This window comes from Eretmochelys imbricata, chromosome 4 (genome assembly GCF_965152235.1).
Source record: "Eretmochelys imbricata isolate rEreImb1 chromosome 4, rEreImb1.hap1, whole genome shotgun sequence".
Classification (NCBI taxonomy): domain Eukaryota; kingdom Metazoa; phylum Chordata; order Testudines; family Cheloniidae; genus Eretmochelys; species Eretmochelys imbricata.
Window position 1 is genome coordinate 87,274,911 of NC_135575.1, and position 20,624 is coordinate 87,295,534.

General features: G+C 40.8%; 1 long non-coding RNA gene across 1 annotated transcript; it reads right to left on the bottom strand.

Moving 5' to 3' along the window:
• Positions 1-1,259: 1,259 nt before the first annotated feature.
• On the bottom strand, positions 1,260-20,104 carry LOC144263617 (uncharacterized). Its single transcript, XR_013345838.1, has 3 exons — positions 19,976-20,104; positions 13,042-13,241; positions 1,260-1,560 (listed from the first exon to the last, which is right to left on the bottom strand). It is a non-coding gene; the product is annotated as an uncharacterized LOC144263617 (long non-coding RNA).
• Positions 20,105-20,624: the final 520 nt, after the last annotated feature.

Sequence of the window (20,624 nt, forward strand, 5' to 3'; positions counted from 1 at the left end):
TGTGGCAATAGGATTTCCAAACTGCAGTGGAGTAATAGATGCCATGCATATCCCTATTTTGGTACTAGACCACCTTGCCACAGAGTACATCAACAGAAAGAACTACTTTTCTATGGTTATGCAAGCACTGGTGGATCACTGGGGATGCTTCACTGACATCAATGTTGGCTGGTCAGGAAAGGTGCTTGATGTTCACATCTTCAAGAACACAGAACTGTTCAGAAAGCTACAAGCAGGGACTTACTTTCCTGACCAGTGGATTACCTTTGGCAATGTTGAAATACCAATAGTGATCCCGGGGGACCCAGCCTGCCCCTTGATCCCTGGCTCATGAAGCCATATACCAGCCTTCTCAACAGTACGAAAGAAAATTCAACTACCTGTTTAGCAGGTATAGAATCACAGTTGAATATGCTTTTGGTAGATTGAAGGGATGTTGGTACTGATTATTTACAAGATTGGATCTCAGAGAAAAAAACATCCCAATAATTATAGCTGCCTTCTGTGTCCTGCATAATATCCATGAAGCAAAGGGGGAAAAGTTGCCACTGGGGTGGAGGTGGAACAGCTGTCGGCTGAGTTAGAACAGCCAGACACAAGGGCTATTAGAAGAGCTGAACACAGAGCTATTCAGCTAAGGGACGCTTTGAAAGAGCACTTTAAAAGTGAGCCAAAGTAATGCTTTGGGGTTTGCTGTATTCTACTTGAACCTGCTGTTTGGGGGCCTGTTGGGAGTTGCATGGTGCTTGGTGTACATCTACGAATATAACACAGTCAATGACCTATTAATTTTCCAATGCTTCCTATCCATTTATGATAATTGCACTGTGTTTGTCACTGATCCTGTGAGTTGTCACACTGAACAGTAACAAATAAGTGGGTGCCTTCAGAGCTACTAGGCACTCTGCAGCATATGTTGTGAACTAATAAAGATGAATTATTTTCCAAATAATAGAATAGTAGTCAGTAACAAAACCAGTGCAAAGAAAAATCTGTGCAATTTAAAAGCAAATACATTAAAAACTTAATAAATTAATGGAGCAGAACTTATGAAGGGGAAAGAACATTTATGTCCATTTTACCTACACATTCAGCAGCCGTGGCTTTCACAGGTCAGTGTATGCGAAGCTGTGGTTGTCTCTAATGTCCCCCGGAGTAGAGTAGTAGGTAGGGATGAGGCCCCTGATGCCATGTGGAATGTTGAGGGGGGGGAGGTGTAGAAGTTGCTGTAATGGACTGCAAGGGTGGACAGTCTGTGATGGTTAAATCTGTAGGTCCATAAGAGTCTGTGTTTGCTGCTGGAGAAGCCCATTATGTCCTTGTGCATCTCCCTCTTCTTTTACTTCTGGGACTCAGGGGCCTTTCTCCAGTCTTCTGTTTCCTTCTCCAGGATGTCTGCAATAGTCACCATCCAGGCCTTTTGCTCTAGGTCAGATGAGGCACTAGTTTGCAGGATCTCAATGAACATGCCATCCCAAGTCCTTTTTTTTCTCCTCCTTGTCTGGTGCAGATGTTCTGTAGCTGTCGAGGGGTGACCCCTTAGTGCTGCCATGGCAGCAGCTGCAGATAAAACACACAGAAGTACCATTGTCAGTACAGTCACAACAGAGAGCAAGAGTTAAGATTCGGAACTCCCTTCCCTTGCTCCCCCAAAGTTTTAAACAAGACATGTCTATTGACACTTCTACTTGGGAGTGCTTGCGTATGGTGCTACTCACAGCACCAGCCCTGGTGAGTATGCTTGCCGGAGAGTGGGAAATGAGGGGGGAATTTCTCGGTTGCATGGAACTATAAGTATAGGGCAGTGGCATTGAGTACTGGCACCACTGTCCACAGGCAGCGGTGATTTTAGCTGATCTCTCACTTTTGTGTGTAACAAAGGCACGGAAAGCACAGCTGCTGCTGGTGTCCCAAAGCCACCCGGACCTGTATGCTGCTAGCTTGTGTAATGCAATGGTGCCTGCCAAAGTTATCTCTGACTGGTGTGGGGAAATGTTGTACCGCAGAGGAAGAAATAAGGCAGCCATCACTAGAAGACTTTGGGAGAGGATTGCAGAGTACCTCCATAAAAGTTTCATTGAGATCTCTCAGGAGGATTCAAGGGGCATCCCTGTGTACATAAAGAAACAGCTCTGCGTGGCACCCTGCCTAACTCCAGAGGGGAATTAAAAGCAATTAACCCCTCTCTTTGTTGTACCACTACCTTTTCCAGTACATGTAAATTTAATGAAAAGTTGATAGCTGTGTCCAGCAAAGTTGGGGTTGCCATTAGTACATCAATGCAATGGGAAATACAGTAGCACACTTACCCTAGATTCCTTCCCCTGCATCAGCCTTGCCTGTGCTCAACTGCCGGGACTAACTGGAGTGCGGTGGATTCTCAAACAGGTCCTGGATTGTAGCATAGCGGGACCCCACCCCCTCCCCCGATCACATGTCCCCCATCATCCTCCTCCATCTCATCCTCATCCTCACTGTTCAGGCCAGGGGTCTGTTGCTCAAGCTCCTCGGAGGAATCCATGGTGGTCTGCAGGGTGGTGGTGGGGTCTCCACAAAATATGTTATGAAGCTCCTTGTGAAAGTGGCAAGTCTGCAACTTGGCACCAGATAGACTGTTGACCTCCCTGGCCTTCTGATATGCCTGACACAGTTCCTTTCTTTTCATGTTCCACTGCTGCTGATCTCTGTCATATCCCTTCTCCTGCATCCCCTAGGCAATCTGCTCATAGAAATATGGACATCTGTGCAAGCCTCTTCTCCCCACAAGCCCAGGAGATCCAGTATCTCCTGTCTACTCCAAGCGCGAGCACATCTGGAGCATGTAGCCAGTATGGTCAGTTAGCCAGTTACACACAACAATGGAGTGTTGCTAGGTGTACTAGGTGAGCTGCTAGGACAATCGGAAAAAGGCATTTCAAAAATCTGCAGGGCTTTAAAAGAGAAGGGAGCCTTCCTTTCTCCATGACCCCTGGGCAGTAGAGTTCACAATGTGACCAGAGCAGTCAATATGGAGTATGGTGGGACAGTTAGGGTCAACATAAGCAATACAGTGACTACCCTTGCGCTGCATCAACCTCAGTACATCTACCATGGCTCAACTCTACTCAAGGAGGTGGTATCACTACGTTGCTGTAACATGGCACTTACATCGGTGGGAGACAAATCCCAGTGTACATTCATACCCAGCTAGGTCGATGCAAGGTGGCTTATGTCAACCTAACTTTGTAGTATAGACCAAGTCCGAGTAAGACAAGCAGGAGTTGGTCCGATGTTTGAAACAGCACACTCTAGTTGAAAGGCACGCAGCTGGGCTTTCCAAAGCAAATGTTAGCATTGTTTAACTCAGATAGGGGCACTCTGTTATGTATGCTATGGGACTGTCCAAATCCCTGACAGAAAATAAACCACCAGTATTCAAATAACTGCAGATTTAGAAATTCCACATCTGTTTGTTTAGAAGCCCTAACAATACTCCTAAGGATATCTACAGTTCCAGAAAAATGGTCACTCTGGGGATTCCTCATTGCCAAAAGAGTGATCTTTATCAAATAGAAATCAACAACAGGCAATATGTTGTTGCAGGGATGCATTACAGGAACAAGCACTGAATTGCAGCGTTTTGTCTTTAAAAGAAATCTCATTCCTTTCACTATCCAGATCACTCTTATTAAGGGCTAAATCCTGCTCACTTGATCATGCAAATATTCCCTTTGGCTTTGGCCCTAAATCAGAAACTTGGAAAAGAAGCTGTAGCTCACGAAAGCTTATGCTCAAATAAAATGGTTAGTCTCTAAGGTGCCACAAGTACTCCTTTTCTTTTTGCAAATACAGACTAACACGGCTGCTGCTCTGAAACCTGAATCTACACTGTTTGCCATAGTTTGCTCATCTCCATCACCCACTCTGTTTAAATCACAACCCACAGTGGATTCACTGAAATTGCTCCCCAGAATACTTAACGGATACAGTTTAGTAAATACCTGTAGACTTGATACAGTTGGTAACAACTGGATGAAGGTTACAGGTACCAAAAAAACCTTCCCTTCCTTTGTATGTATCTTCTTGATTCCACCTCCACAATCGTTCATTTCTGTCAACTGAATATTCAACCCCCTCTAAAAGCCCTAGTTCCTCCCATGGCACTTCTAGACTGAAGAAATCAGATTTAACTAGCAGACAAATGAAAGCCATCAATACAAAGCATAAAATATTAAAACCAAAAACAACACAATCAAACAGATCCTGTGGCACTAACACAATAGCTGCTCCACTTCACTCCTTGCAACCTGAGCTCAGCCTTCATTTGTATGCTGTCTTCCTACATGGCAAGCTGTTTAGGGCCATTCCTTCTCTTTTTGTCCATTTGTAAAGCACCTAGCATGACGCTGGCCTTATACAAGTAATAATTAACCATAATTATACTCTATATCAAAAGTTTTGCCTGTTACAAAGATTGGTCCGAAAAAAGAAAGCTGGAACTGGAAGGTATGTTTACCAAAGAGTTTACACTTAAATTCTGCTGAGAATAAGAACACTGAATCTTTAAAATTCATTTTATTTCTAAAGGTCCTTTAAAATTAAGCTAAAATTACCTGTCAACCACTAAGAAAATAGAGCAGGAGTACTGAGCTGTGGATACAGCATTTTTATTTTCATGCAATTATATATCATTTAAAATCTTTTTCACAAGCTCATTTTCTTTTCTGTTCATAACATTTTGGTTTATTGCTTTTAATCACTTCTCAGCAATTTACTAAACAATATTATCAACTACTCTCAATTTATTTTGAAGATTTAGAGCCCAGTGAAGTAAGAATTTGCAATCAATGCAAATAACACCCTTTATCTACTCTCAGATCCCTGCTCATGAATCATGATATGACAGTATCTATATCTACAAGGTGCAACACTATTTCTAATTCACCTTGTTTAATACCAGATCACAAAATCTTCATAAATCATATCCTGTTTTTATACATCTCAGCTGCAGACACATTCATTTTTCAAATGCATCATTTCAAGCAACATTTATTTTCAACTTCAATTTCCTCACCAATCTAGTCATATAGGTTATGACACTCCTTAATAGGTTTTGTGTGTGTGTGTGTGTATATGAGTGTGCAAGCACACTCTTTAGAGCAGTGGTGGGCAACCTGCAGCCTGTAGGCCGCATGCAGCCCGTCAGGGTAATCCGCTGGTGGGCCATGAGATAGCGTTTACATTAACCATCCGCAAGCATGGCCACCCGCAGCTCCCAGTGGCCGTGGTTCAGCGTTCCCAGCCAATGGGAGCTGCGGGAAGCCATGCCTGTGGACAGTCAATGTAAACACTGTCTCGCAGCCCACCAGTGGATTATCCTGATTGGCCGCATGCAGACCGCGGGCCACAGGTTGCCCACCACTGCTTTAGAGAAACAGCATTGTATTTTCTGTGAACTATCCCAGCTGATAAATCTAAACCCTCATTTAGTTATCCTTTTGCATCCAAAATCTATTGCACCTCATCAGCTGTCCATAGGGCCTGATTCTGCTCCCATTGTAGTCAATAGCAAATTCCTATTAAGAAATAGATATAGATGATCTAGCCTGGTAGCGGCCACAATGTGCTAGGCAGTTTCTAAACATAAAAGGAGGCAGGGCCCGGTCAAAAAAAGCATTAAATTTCTTTCAGTGGGAATAGGATCAGGCCCATGTCCTGTAATTTTAAAAGTAAAGAGACAGGCTCTAGACCTTGCTGAACAAAATTAATGGGAGCTCATCAACCCCCTAGGGCCAAATTCTCAGCCTCAATTCCATTCTCTTTGTACTAACCCAGCAGCACAAAGGGGCCATCACCTGGCCAGTTCAACGTTCCCTCTTTCTTTTCTCATTAATAAAGAATTTCATCACTAAGGGGCATGTAGGGGGAAGGAATGTGACAGGATCAGAGATGGGAAGCTCCACTTTGCTCCCCTAAGGCAAATTTCAGATGGCATACCAGTTCCAACCAGCACCATAGCCATCTGGCGTGACTTAAAGCAGCCCCTAGACTGCTATAATTTTTGTCAGGGCCAGGGCAGTTTGAGAATCAGGAAGCTGTAACAGGCACCCTGACAGCCCCCTCTGCCTCCCTCCACTTAATGTATCTTGACACTGGGTGAATGTGGCCCTCCTTTGTCTCAAATTTATGCATGGAAAGGATACGCCACTCACAAATCTTCCAACTTCCATGCAGATGTGGGGCTCAGCTGACTCCATGGTACCATCCCCTATTCTGAACCCTTCTGAGATTTTTCAAGTAAGGCCATTTTCTACCAGTGCAGGTATTTCAAAAATACAATTTATCCACAATGGTATAGAGTTGGGGGGGTTTCTGACACTATCGAAAGATACTATGATCTATCTAGCAGTCTCAAAGCTAAAACTTATCGTATCCAGTTAGTAACACAGACAGTGGTCACTACAAAAAAAAATTCTACTGATACCCTGTCAAGGTTCCTTCCGCACTCTGAACTCTAGGGTACAAATGTGGGGACCTGCATGAAAACCCCCAAAGCTTATTTTTACCAGCTTAGGTTAAAACTTCCCCAAGGTACAAACTATTTTACCTTTTGCCCTTGGACTTTATTACTGCCACCACCAGGCGTCTAATAGATATATAATCGGGAAAGAGCCCACTTGGAAATGTCTTTCCTCCAAAAATCCTCCCCAAACCCTACACCCCCTTTCCTGGGGAAGGCTTGATAAAAATCCTCACCAATTTGCATAGGTGAACAGAGACCTAAACCCTTGGATCTTAAGAACAATGGAAAAGCAATCAGGTTCTTAAAAGAAGAATTTTAATTGAAGAAAAAAAGTAAAAGAATCACCTCTGTAAAATCAGGATGGTAAATACCTTACAGGGTAATCAGATTCAAAACATAGAAAATCCCTCTAGGCAAAACCTTAAGTTACAAAAAGACACAAAAACAGGAATATACATTCCATTCAGCACAGCTATTTTATCAGCCATTTAAACAAAACAGAATCTAACGCATATCTAGCTAGATTACTTACTAAGTTCTAAGACTCCATTCCTTTTCTGTTCCTGGCAAAAGCATCACACAGACAGAGGGAGCCTTTGTTTCTCTCCTCCTCCAGCTTTGAAAATATCTTGTATCCTCATTGGTCATTTTGGTCAGGTGCCAGCGAGGTTATCCTAGCTTTTTAACCCTTTACAGGTGAAAGGGTTTTTTCCTCTGGCCAGGAGGGATTTTAAAGGTGTTTATCCTTCCCTTTATATTTATGACATACCCATAAACAGACTTACTGGGAAATTTTATAATTCTTATTCTGCTTAACCTTTACTTAACATTCTGAATTGCTGAAACACAAGATAATTTTAAGCATCTTTTCTCATTAATATTATGTCAGGAGAGATCAAGGCGCATTTATTTAGCCACTGAAACCATTACATTTTTTAGAATTCTGTGTTTTCTTCTAATTTAGCAATGTTTGGCATTAACATAGCAGAAACACATATATAATAAAATAATTACAAAATGCACTTAGGTTCCATCTTTGTTCCAAAGAACTTTAAATGCTCTACAAAGTTATGTGAGTAACTCTGTGCCCACTTCAGCTGGGTAACACGAGACATAGAGAGGTTAAGTGATTCGTGTAAGGTCACACAGCAATTCAGTAGCAAAACTAAGGATAAAAGCCAAGTTTCCTGCTTCCTAGGTGTCTGATCCAACCACTGTTCAACACACCTCCCACAGCTATTCAGGACTCACCAGTATCAATCTTTATGTTTCTAACACACACACAAAAGTCATGGACCAGATCCCAAGATAGGGCAAATTGGAGCAGTTCTATTAAAGTTATGCTATGCTGATTTATACCCACTGAAGTTCTGGCCCCATTTTTCTAAACCTCATATCTTTATTTGATTGCTCTTGTAGACAGCAGTAAGGAAACATGAAATAGCCAAAATGTGACCTGAAAGTAGTTTAAGAGTAGAAAATAGAGATCAGATCCTGCAAACCTTTATCATGTGAGTAGGCCTATTATCTTCAGTGAGGTCCATTGGCATTAATAAGGGTTTGCAGGTATCGTAAGTATCCTCTGCTTCACACACTGGTATAACAAAGAAGGATTAAAGAGAAGGCACTGAATTCATAGAAATTAGAGATGGAAAAAACTTTTTTAGTCCATCCGTTGATTGTACGATTGCTCCTTAAAATATATTTCCAGTAATTTTTTTTCTGATTAACCAGACTGAATACCAGACTTCCTATTAGAAAGTGCATAGAAATTTCTCCAGAAGTAAGTAAGCAATGAGAATTGCAGATACACAATGTGAGTTTTCCTAATTCAAAAAAATGACATACCAATTCCCCAAATCTTCTTGCTTTACACTGTGAGAGTGTTATCACAAATTATACATAAGATTTTAAAAGCAAAAATGCCGGGTTTTCAATGCAAATTAACAAGTGATGATTCTTTTCCACAGGCCTTGATCGAATTTCTGTCTTCCCTTTATTTTTTGAAAAGTTACTCCTGCTTTACTCTTGACAGCAAGATAACCTAAAAGCTATAATGATTGTTTATCTGGAGTCTTAAGTGCGTGCATTAGACTTACCATATTCCCCAAGCTAGCTGACTGATTCAAGAAATGCACATGTGTTTTTATACTTCACAAATACAATCAAATCTACATTTGGAGAACATTAAGTTGAAGGAGATAAAATAATGTCAGGTTCTGTGGAAGTAATTTTATTTAAAGATAAACAGTATTTCAATTATATTTTTAATTGTCATTATGTTTGACAACCTAGCAAGTACATTTCCAGAAGCATGTTTCTATAAAGGAGTATTTGGGTGTATCTGTTATGAGCCATCATCTCTGAGGGCATTGCCATTATTAGTATCACTGTCACTTTTCCAAGATGGCAGAAGATGATGTGTACAGATAACTTGAATCTAAAATGATATTGAGAATAGTATCCCATACTATGAAATGTTTCCTTTTTAATCTTATATGTTAAATCATTCATATGTGACATTTCAAAGGAAATGTTTTCCTACAACCTTTGATCAGATAGATTTTACAAAAGAGCAAATGTCACACCAACCATAAACAAGGAATAAGAAAACATCAGGCTCCTTAGCACTTTACCCGTTATTCATACAGCATCTCCGGGTGTATGGTAGACTTAGCATTAGCAATATTTGAAATCTGGTAAGAGTTTGCTGCTTCTTGCACATTCTAGCTGCTACAATATGTATGTGAGTTCAAAACTCACAAACAGAGCTTGTCTTATGTATGTAAAAAGAATGGTATTAACTTGAGTCAACTAACACAAGATAAAATCCTAGTGAAAACAAAGCAGTTGCTGATCAGGGAAGCAATTACTGGTACCTGGGAGGGCAAGTGAACTGCTTATGTTATAAATCTAGAATGGTTTAATAAAGAGAGGGAATGTTAACTAAAACTCCTAGGTGCACATGCGGAGAGTCAAGAGGCTGAAACTGAGGTAACTGTGTTGCTATGCTGGGGATGAGAGTAGTCTGTCCTGGAACAAGCTGTATGTTTAACTCACAGGATTAATATTGTATACAGCATAAAGTCCAAAAGCTGACATTTACCTCACTCTGAGTCAATCGTAGCTGTAATGGCAGTCATCTCTTGTTCCCTACGTTTGGAAAAAACTGGATCCCTGCTTCTGGAGAGGTATACAGTAATGGAGAGTCAGCAGTTCTCTCATAAGCATGTGTTCAAAAAGCACGAGTCAATCCCCCAAAACATCATGAGATTTTAAAGAATAATCAGTTTGGGGTTCTTTGTATACTGAACCTTTAGGTTACATTTGGGTCCTATTTTCTGGCTTTTCTCCACAACCATGAAGACTAATTACTTTATTTTTTAAATGAAAGCTGAGATTGTCATGACTCCAGGAGCTGGTCTTTAAGAAAAATAGCAAGTATGGTGAGAGTTAGCAACATTTAGTCAGTCTCAGAAAGTCTCAAATCTTGTCTCACCTCTCTGAGTATGTGGGTAGCCCAGTGCTCTCTGAAGAGATCTAGGAGAAGGAGAGTGTATTTTCTGATACCACAGATCTTTTAAGTGTAAGCAGAGTCAGGATGAGCTCCACCCTGACATCTGGTGGTGAGGTATGGCAAGTTGTGGAAAAGAACTTCAGGGGCCGATCTCATTTGCATAGGCACACCCACCCTGCCTAGAATGAGGCCATAACTGCCCAAATGGTCACTTTGGCTGTTGTGGGATCCCCAGTGTCTCTGTTATTGGGGTGGGAAGAATAAATTGTTATTACCCTGATTATGGGAACTGTGCTTGGAACTGTACTTGGCCTTTTGTTATGATGGAGGGACTCACCATCAACTAAGTAGCACTCGCTAGACAAGGGACATGGGTTCCAAAACTCTGTGAATTGAGAGAGGTTTAAGACAGGTATTAGTGCCTGGTGGTGTGGGCCCTTTGTGAGAGCCTGAAACACCAATTGCACCTCTGTCTCTCTCCACTGTGGAATGTCAGAGCTAACTTTGGGTCTATTAAGAATCTTGCTACAGGTACTGTGCTGAATTCACTTTGGCCTTATGGTGCACCAGCACTAAGTCTCCCACTACTATGAGCTGAAATCACTGAGCACTGTGTCAGGTAGTGGGGAGCTAGAAGATCTAGAGTGCAGTGGTGCTGTTCATGGATAGGCTGGCGGAGTGTTCGTGAGACGGCGAGGCGAGCTGTGCAGAGCAGAGCCGTTCATGAGACGGCGAGGCGAGCTGTGCAGAGCAGAGCTGTTTGTGAGATGGCAGAGTGGAGCGTTCGTGAGACAGCGAGCTGTACAGAGCGGAGCCGTTCGTGGTGGAGCGGAGCGGAGCACTGTGGGGCAGTCAGCTTCAGGACACGTAAGGTGCCCCTTACCTGTTTCCCCCACACAGAGGCACATTTTAGCCAGACTGGGGAGTAACACTAAGCAGATGAACTTTTGAACTCTGGGGCTGGACTTTTTGGACTTTGGGTGATTTGTGGATTGCTGGACTCAAGAGACGTTTGGGTTCTGGGACTCAAGAACCCGAGGGAAAGGATGTGGCCCAATTTGCTGGGGTGGGTCTTTGCTCATGATTTGGTTAATGAACACTAGTTGTGGTGTTTCCCCAATTTAATGCTGATGTCGTTTACCTCATGTTATTAAAGATTCTCTGCTACACCGAGACTCTGTGCTTGCGAGAGGGGAAGTATTGCCTCTTTGAGGCGCCCAGGGGGTGTGTAAGATTTTCCCAGGTCACTGGGTGGGGGCTCAAGCCAGTTTTGCATTTGCTTTGATGAGAGGGAACCACTGTGTACTGAACCCGGCCCTTGCTGCTATCAACTTGGCCTGGCAGAAGGGTTACATAAGAGCTGAAGAGAAAAGTGTAGCATTAAGGTAACTTTTCTCATCAGTTCCTAATAATCTGTAGGTATCTACTGATCTTATAATGCAATAAATATTTGATACAAAAAATTTGTAAATGGTGCCTTGGGAATCATATGGATTTTTCTAGGCTTTTAAAAACAGCATTCACTCAATATCTAGTTATGTATCAAATTATTTTACCTAAAGGCCAGGGCAAAGAACTGATTTTTTGTTTGTTTAATAAAGTGGGGAGATAAAAGTGAGACTACAGTTCAGGCTCACAGAGCATTCAGAAAAAAATTAATTGTTGCCTAAACTTTTCAGTTTATCCCCACAACCGAGACGACAGATTTGCCATAAGATAGCTGAGAGCTTGAGGCGCTTTGGGATAATGACTTGCTTATGAGAATGCCATGTATCCCCTTTCAATCAGAATTCCTGTACTTAGTATTGCCACATTCACAGCAGCTTTTGAACTTCAATTTACCTAGGAAAGATCTAAAAATTGGAGCCACAGCGTTACACTCTGTTAAGATTCATCAGCATGGTAATTGGTTTGCTAAACAGAGCTTACACAAATGATGATATGACCTCACTTTTTGCCTGCATTAGTATTTCAGGCTAAGTAATTATACCTGTTTCTTCCACCTACTCACTTCAAACCACCAAAGTCTCAAAAATGAGACCAACAAAAAATATCTTACAATGTAGAATATGTCTGAAAAAAATGAACATGTATTTGTGAAGGTCTCTGCAGCTTCTTAGGACAATCTCCAATCTACAGGAAAATATCACCTCTCAGGAAAGGGATGAAACTTACATATACTATCTTTTGCAAAATAAAAATGACAGGCTTTCAAATGAACAAAGTGTAAGTTCTTCATTTTATTATTAATTATTAATTATATAGTGCCATAGACAGGCATGGCACTTAATATATACAAAGACAAGATCTCTGACCCAAGGAAAGCTTACAACTTGAGCCACATCCTATCATTGGGATTACTTGTGTATGTAAACCAGAAGGATGTGACCCTCAGTCAGACAGCTAACAAATTTCATGGAGAAGGGCTGATGCCATTAACATACAGTTGCTCAATGTGTTGTATTTATTTCAAATTTAATGGGCCAGATCTTCAACCAGTGTAAATTTGCCTAGTTCCATTTAAATAAACTAAGGATCTGGCCCTATATCTCTTCACCGCTGGGTGCCGGACTGGTAATGTGCAGTACCCATGTGAAAATTAGGAATGGAAAGTAAACAATAAGAAGCATCATTAATGCCTGATTCAGACCTGTGATGTTTTTTCTTTCTTTTTTTGTCCTGACACTTGATTTATACAACTGGCATGTATGATATTATAGAAGGAATACAGAAGAGCTGGCGGATGAGAATAATTGTCCTTTCAATTTCTCTGTGTGTGTGTGTGTGTGTGTGTGTGTGTGTGTGTGTGTGTGTGTGTGTACACAAAGTGCATGCATAACTTCCTATATAAGATTTGAATTGCTCTGAGCTGCTAAAATCAATCAAGGTAATTTTTACATCATTTTTCTGGGCACTGTATTGACAAAACAGACTTGATGGATGAGACTTTTTCAGTGTCAGGAGCACGTTTAAGAAAGAAACGTGCTGAAATGCCCAAAAGCCAAACCCAATTCCCACTTACTGTATGTTGCTCAGAGTCTCTAGACTCTTCCACTGATTGCATGCTTCCTCTAATGGGAACATATTCAGCATCGATCTTCACATCCATCCTCTGAACATGAGGATTTTCTTTCCTGTGTAGCTTTACTAGTTTTGTAGACACGTGTGGACATGTGCTACTCTTCCCTCTGCTGCCAGGTAACGTGTGAATTTTCTGGTGTACTGGAAGTAGATGAGATAGCCAAATTAACAAATTCATCCAGAGCTTTTTAATTAATTTCTGCATTTGAATCAAGATGATCTGAGTCCAAATGGTATTTTTTTCTGGTCTGCATCAGAAAAATACAAATCCCCAGGCCTAATGTGTACCACATTATTTCTAGAATTGGCTTTTATTTTCACCATTGCAAATGGAAAATTCTCTCTCATAGTCTTCCAGTTGTCAACTCAGAACCAAAATAATCTTTAGATTTTTTTTAATGATGCTTACTAGGGCTGGGTAAACTGGTCAAAGAAAATTCTAGACATACTTGTTTATTTTTTTTAAAAACTTCTCTGTCAAATAGTTAGCCCTTTGCAGCCATATCATTCCACTTGTCCTCTGCCACAGTTTTAAAAAACAAAAATGAAAGCTTTCCTTCACTGATTAATCATTACTTCCCCATTACTGAGCTAGCACCCATCAGAATGCTACAGTATATGTTAGGTCTAAGGATGATCAACCTATCAAATATTACCAACAAAATTTACCAGAACTGGAAAATTAAATCTGAGAACCTAGTGTATCCTCCAAAGTGTTTATTTACAGCAAGGGAAGTTAAATGGCTTATGTGCAGACAGAAAAATGGGTGTGTCAAATCAAAACCCTCAATATCTAACCAAAGAAATAAAAGGAAGTGAAAGGTGCCACTGTGTTACACTGACACCAGTGACCGCAGGAGGCTGAAATAGCAATCAGCAAGCTATATGGAAGCCTCTGGCCACATCTCTTCTGCCAGCCATATCGTCTACACCAGCAGCCAGGAGGGAGGATAGTGTTGTAAGAGACCCTATGCCAGCACTGTGGTGATCCTCCAGATAAGCCATTTCCTCTGGCTCATTTCTGCCAACAAGATGCAAAGCAGCCACATTGCATTCAAAAATCAAAAATGCATGAAGGTTTTAACCAGCACAAATGGAGTAGATCTGACCTTCATTACTCTCTCTATATATAAGTAACTCTGATGGAGCCAATCTAACTGAACAGAAAGGTGTCTGTTTCGGGGGGTCTAACACCACCTTTGAAACAAAAAATCTTTTTAGGTACTAAGTTCAAAATATGCAAATAAAACTGGGTCAGTGTTGATAAATGCAAAAAATGCACATTGGAAAACATAATTCCAACTATACATATAAAATGATGGGGCCTAAATTAGCTATTGCCATTCAAGAAAGAGATCTTGGACTCATTGTGGATAGTTCTCTGACAACATCCACTCAATGTGCAGCAGCAGTCAAAAAAGCAAATTGAATACTAGGAATCATTAAAAAAGGGATAGATAATAAGACAGAAAATATCATATTGCCTGTATATAAATCCATGGTACGCTCACATCTTGACTACTCCTTGCAGATGTGGTCGCCCCATCTCAAAAAAAGATATATTGGAATTGGAAAAGGTTCAGAAAAGGGCAACAAAAATGATTAGGGGTATGGAACGGCTGCCATATGAGGAGATATTAATAAGACTGGACTTTTCAGCTTGGGAAAGAGACGACTAAGGGGGGCTATGATAGAGGTCTATAAAATTGTGACTAGTGTGAAAGAAAATAAAAAAGGAAGTGTTATTTACTCCTTCTCATAACACAAGTACTAGGGGTCACCAAATGAAATTAATAGGCAGCAGATTTAAAACAAACAAGAGGAAGTATTTCTTCACACAATGCACAGTCAACCTGTGGAACTCCTTGCCACATGATCTTGTGAAGGCCAAGACTATAACAGGGTTCAAAAAGAACTAGATACATTCATGGTGAATAGGTCCATCAATTACTATGAGCCAGGATGGGCAGGGATGGTGTCCTTAGCCTCTGTTTGCCAGAAGCTGGGAATGGGCAACAAGGAATGGACCACTTTATGGTTACCTGTTCTGTTCATTCCCTCTAGGGCACCTGGCATTGCCACTGTCAGAAGACAGGATACTGGGCTAGATGGACCTTTGGTCTGACCCAGTATGGCCGTTCTTATGTGTCTTCGCTCCTTACTGCAAAATGAGTCCAATGGTCAGTGAGTTTTAAGACAGTATCAAGTCTGTGTTTTGATTTTCCTCCTGGAAATTAGAAGTTCTTTGTTGAAATGCAACAGATTTTAGGATTGTGAAAAGATAGATTAGATATTACAAAGCCCAATGACACCCAATGGACATGGCAATAAAAAAGTAAGGAGGCAATGACAAAAAATCACTCTCCCCCTACTATCATACAGGCTTCGACAGGGTTAAATGAACTGTCCTCAGAGTGTACTATTGTACTGCTGGTTCAGACAAATGGGTTTCATTTTATTGCATCTGATAAGGTTTTTCGATTGATTCTGGTGAGTCACCATGCCTTACAGCACAGGTTGTTATTCTTAGAACAGCAACTAGTGCCCTTCACAACACAGTGGTTTTCCTTAAAACAGGCAGGTGTTATCGAAGCTAAAATGATCAGTGGAAGCAGCTTCTCAGATTTTGTGAATCAAATTAAATCAATTCTGCATCAGCACAATAACCATAACAACCAGAAATACAAAGAGACCAAGACAAAAATAATGATATTTCTCTTCTGTCAATGTTTGGACAGCATGAAGATCCAGTAGAATCCACAATTCATAATCCCAATCCACAGCAGGAATGGTGTCAAAATATGTGTTTTCAAGTCACAAGTGCTGTTCTTAATGAGACTAAACGTACTTTTCACTGGAATAATTAGCAATACCAAGAACTGTGACTTCAGTTTTAGAATGCAGACAACCAGTGAAGCTAGGATCCTTCTTCATCCTCACATTACATTGAGTTAATAATAATGAGAGGTGAACCTCAAAAAGTTTCAAAAATATGGATAGGTTTTAAATAACAAAAGCAGCGTATCTAATAATTAGAACAGAAAATGAAAACTCAAAACTCCTTGAGTCCAACTCTTCCATTGACTCAATGAGTAATATTGGAAAAAAGTCACCTCTCTGTACTCCATTGTTACCCTATATTTAAAAAGGGATAATAATATCTATTTACCTAACAGGAGTGCTGAAAGAATTCACTGTTTGTAAAGTGTTTTTGGAATCCTGGACACAAGACACAATAAAAATGCAAAGTATTATTATACTGCCATTATTATCCATAGGTTCTGACGCTTATTTTGAACCTCTGGATTGGAAATATCAAAAGAACAGGCTCTCCAGAAAACTTTGCAGTACTTCTTTGCAGGAATGTCAGAACTCCTGCCAGAGTAGTGTCTTTCTTAGTATTCACGCTTGTGATCATATCAAGCAAGTGCAGAGGCCATAAAACAAATTAAGAGTTAACTAAAACTTTTTCAGTCTTCCATTTGAGTTTTGGATGGTTTGTCTTTTATCCATACAAGTTTGTCTGTGCTTAGTTTTTGTCATTGCAGGTGTGCTCTGTAATTTAGATAAAAGACTGATTAAAATCTGCTAGGATTGTTTTAAACCTCTTTTTTTCAGGATTTTTCTTAAAACTCCTAAAAAAGTTCCGAACAAGAGATTTAATCTTATTCAACTTCTTCCTTCCTGTCTGTTTGTTAGCAACTAGAAACATGTCCAAGCCACAAACCAGATCATGCTTCAAATTTTCCCAAGATTTGAGGGTATTCAGAATCACAGTGCTGGTTTGGCCAGCTATAATAATAGAGTAAGGCCCAGATCCACAAAGGGATTTAGGCCCCTAAATCGCAGATATGATGCTACTGTGAGCACAAAACCCCCATTCAACTGCTTCCAAACCCTATGGGTTCCTATACTCACTCAGCACCTAAATTTTCACTGTAAAAGTTTCCTAGGCACTTAAGTTTCTGCCTCTGGCCATGTGCACTACTGCCTCAGGCAGGTGTCCAGATACCTATCTCACTCCTAAACCCCAGTACGATCATCAAAATAAGTGAAGATAGGTGTCACCCCACGTATCTCGCCTGTGGGGCCCAATCCACTAGGCATACTCACAGCAAGTCTAACGCCACACAAAATCAGTGTGTGGGACGGTGCTTTAGCTCAGTGGTGAGGGTGCTCACGTACGCTGTGGGAGACTCCACTTCAATTACCTCATCTGCCTCATGTAAAAAAGGGATTTGAAAAAAGGGAGTTTCCCATTTCTCAGGTTACGGCCCTAACCACCAGAGTATATCATGCTCTAGTAGGGGGCACGATCAGTCGCTCTTGTTGAAGCTGTTCCGCTTTGTGACACTAATGAAATATGCAGAGCGGTGAACCACAAAAAGAGTGAGTCGATAGCCCAATGGTAAGGGCACTCACCTGAGATGGAGGGAACTCCTTTTCAAGTCCCTTCTCCACAATAGGCAGAAAAGGGAATTGAACAAGTGTCTTCCACATTCTAAGTGAGTACCCTAACCACTGGGATAAAGGTTATAAGGCACCTTTATGTCCTCCATACCCATTTTGTGTGGTGTTACACATGCACTACCATCATTCTTGCAAGAAACAGCATAGGCGTCCAACACCAGGAGCTGGTTCCCAGCTAAAGATCACAAATAGAGATAGGTGCCTCTGTATCAGCTGGACTTTGGTGCCTAACTCCATGTGAGGAGCAGGGTTTAGGTCACCCACTTCTTGTCAGCATCTCCCACTGGCTAGTTTAAGCAGCTCCCTGCCTAGTGTGCTGGCTTTTGTGGCTCCCATTCTCAGGCACCCATCTCTCCACATGCATTGTATAAGGGTCCTAAAGTGCCTAATCCAGAGTTTGTGGATTCCACAAATTTTCCAGGCACCTACAAGTTAGGTGTTGCAATGTCTAAGTTTCTTTGTGACTCCAGGCCAGGAAGTTCAGATGCAAATCTGGAATTTCCCAGTTTCAAGGTGTTTTGATCCTGGGTTTTAATTCAAGCACAATCTCTATTAGAAAAATTACAAAACCTTGGCGTATGATACAGAAAAAAGTTCAGTGCCATCCTCCAGTGGAGCAGGACCTGTCCTTTTATACTCATGAGGAGCTTTACATCTGTTCCTGAGCTTTCCTTTCAAATTAGCTGCTTGTCAATTCTATTACCAAACAAACATGAAGCAGCTGTAGCTCTCAAACTATGATTAGTATTAAACCCTCCAAATCCAGCCCAGCTTAGACAGCCTCCCTACACTTCTACTCAATTGATTAACTCCAACTGGTTTGCTACTAAAACTAATCTATTAATTTAACAATCTGAAAAAGCTTCAAATAAAATGCTTCGCACCAGAGGGATCCAAACAATAAATTAAGTAAAACATCAATGGAGACACCACAGAAGTGTTTTAGGAGGGATAAGTAACTTTACGTTTTAAATCAGCGAGTTTTCTTTTGCCTTATGGCACTAAAACTGCGGATTATTTTATTGATTCAACACTCATTGTTTTCCTTTGCAGAACACTGGAGGACTGGAATAATGTTATTATTAGTCTTCTGAGAGAGGTAACATAGAAGACTCTAGGAACCACAAACCAATCAGCCTACTATCTGCTGCCTATAACGTCTGTGGCAAAGTATTGAACAACTGATTTACAGTAAAGCTGGATTCCAACCATGCTAAAGAATAGCATTTTGATCTGAACTTTCCACAACATATACCACCTCTGTGCAATCAACAAAATACAGGAAAAGATGACAAGCTATAACCCATCAATTTGCATTATCTTGTTAAGTCACGTTGCGATGTGTAAAATACTATAAAGGAAGAAAGTTGGTTACATACAATATACTTACTGATCTACTGGTTCAAGGGTGCTAACCAAAACAGTGAGGGGCTGTGTCACTGCCTGTCCTGTAACCCTGAGTGCCTCACAATGCCTTGCTGCTGTAGCTCCCAACCTAGGACACTCACAACCAGCCTACAAGCTTGCAGATCACACCCTGCATGTCTGTGTGCTTAGACAACCCTGGTTCAGCAGCTCTGACCGCAACAGCCTCTCTACAGCCCCAGTGTGGCTTCCACCAGCCCTAGTTACTACTTGCAGGGTGACCCCAACACACTCCCAATTCAGAACTTTCCCAAACCGTGTGCTCTGTAATGTCCAGCTCTCTCCTGGACAGTAATAAGGTTTGCTTTTCCTCTAAACACAAAAGCACATCAGAGCATATTAACTTAACTGGAGTAAAGACACTATCCATTTAAATACAGCACTGAGATGGTTTATATTAACAATAAAACAAGTTTATTAACTAAAGAAGATAGGTTAAGTGATGCCAATTAAAAGGAATAAAGTTAGAAAGGGTTACAAGCAAATAAAAATGAAAACACACATAAAAAAGTCTAAAAATCTAGTAAAATACAGGCTTTGTTCAAGATATTTTTCTTGCCTATAGTCAGTTCCCAGAGATTTCAAAACAAACACACACACACACACACACACCTTGGTTGAAGGGCCCATCTTTCTCAGCTTGCAAGAGCTCTCTTCACTTGTGTCTGGCTAGTGGATGGATGCCAAACATGGCTGCTCTCCTTGCTTATATATTCCAAAGTTCAATAACTTTGTTTCAAGAGGCAGGGTGGCTCCATGCTGTTCTTCCCTTCCTGTGGGCTTCCCATCCCCTTCTATATAAATGGGACTTCTGTTGTTTTGATTCCATCATCTTTAACTGACATAGGAGATAGGTAAATAGTTACCTTCTCTACTGTGTAGAGGGAACCTGTTTCTCCCCAAATGGCCACAGACTTCAAAACATAATATCATTTCCTCATATAGTGTTAATACATACATTTCACAATTATATTACTCACCAAGGTGTCATTAGCTTTCACTCCTATACTGCAACAACATTGCATACAGTCAGTTGATTCAATTGCTTTCCTCCAGAACCATGAGGGCTAGAAACATCCTTTTTTAAAATAAAAGCTGAGATTTTCACATAATCACTTCACTCCAGGAGCTGAACCTTAAAGAAAAACACCAAAAATGAGAGTTGCAACAAAATCATGATAGTTGGCAAGACTGATTCACATATTATAAAATAGGTTCTATACATTATATAATACTATTAGATGTTACATGCAGATGGCAAAGGTCCAGTGGTTTAGGTGCAAGCCTGAGATTTGGGAGACCCCAGTCCAGTTCCCAGCTCTATCACAAATTTCTTGTGTAGCCTTGGGACCTTGATTTCAGTGGGAATTAGACACCTAATTACTTTTAAAAATCTGGCCCTTATTCTCCCTGTGACTCAGTTTCCCATCTGTAAAATGAGAATAATAATGCTTCTCTGTGTTGTGGGGCATAATACATTACATACATTCTGAAGATAAATACATTAAAGATTATGAAGCATTCAGCTATTATGGTAATGGTAGAAGTAGAGAACTATCCTAGATTGAAAAACACTTGGAAAACAAGAAACCAGTTGGCAAAACTAATAACTAACTATTACAAAACGAC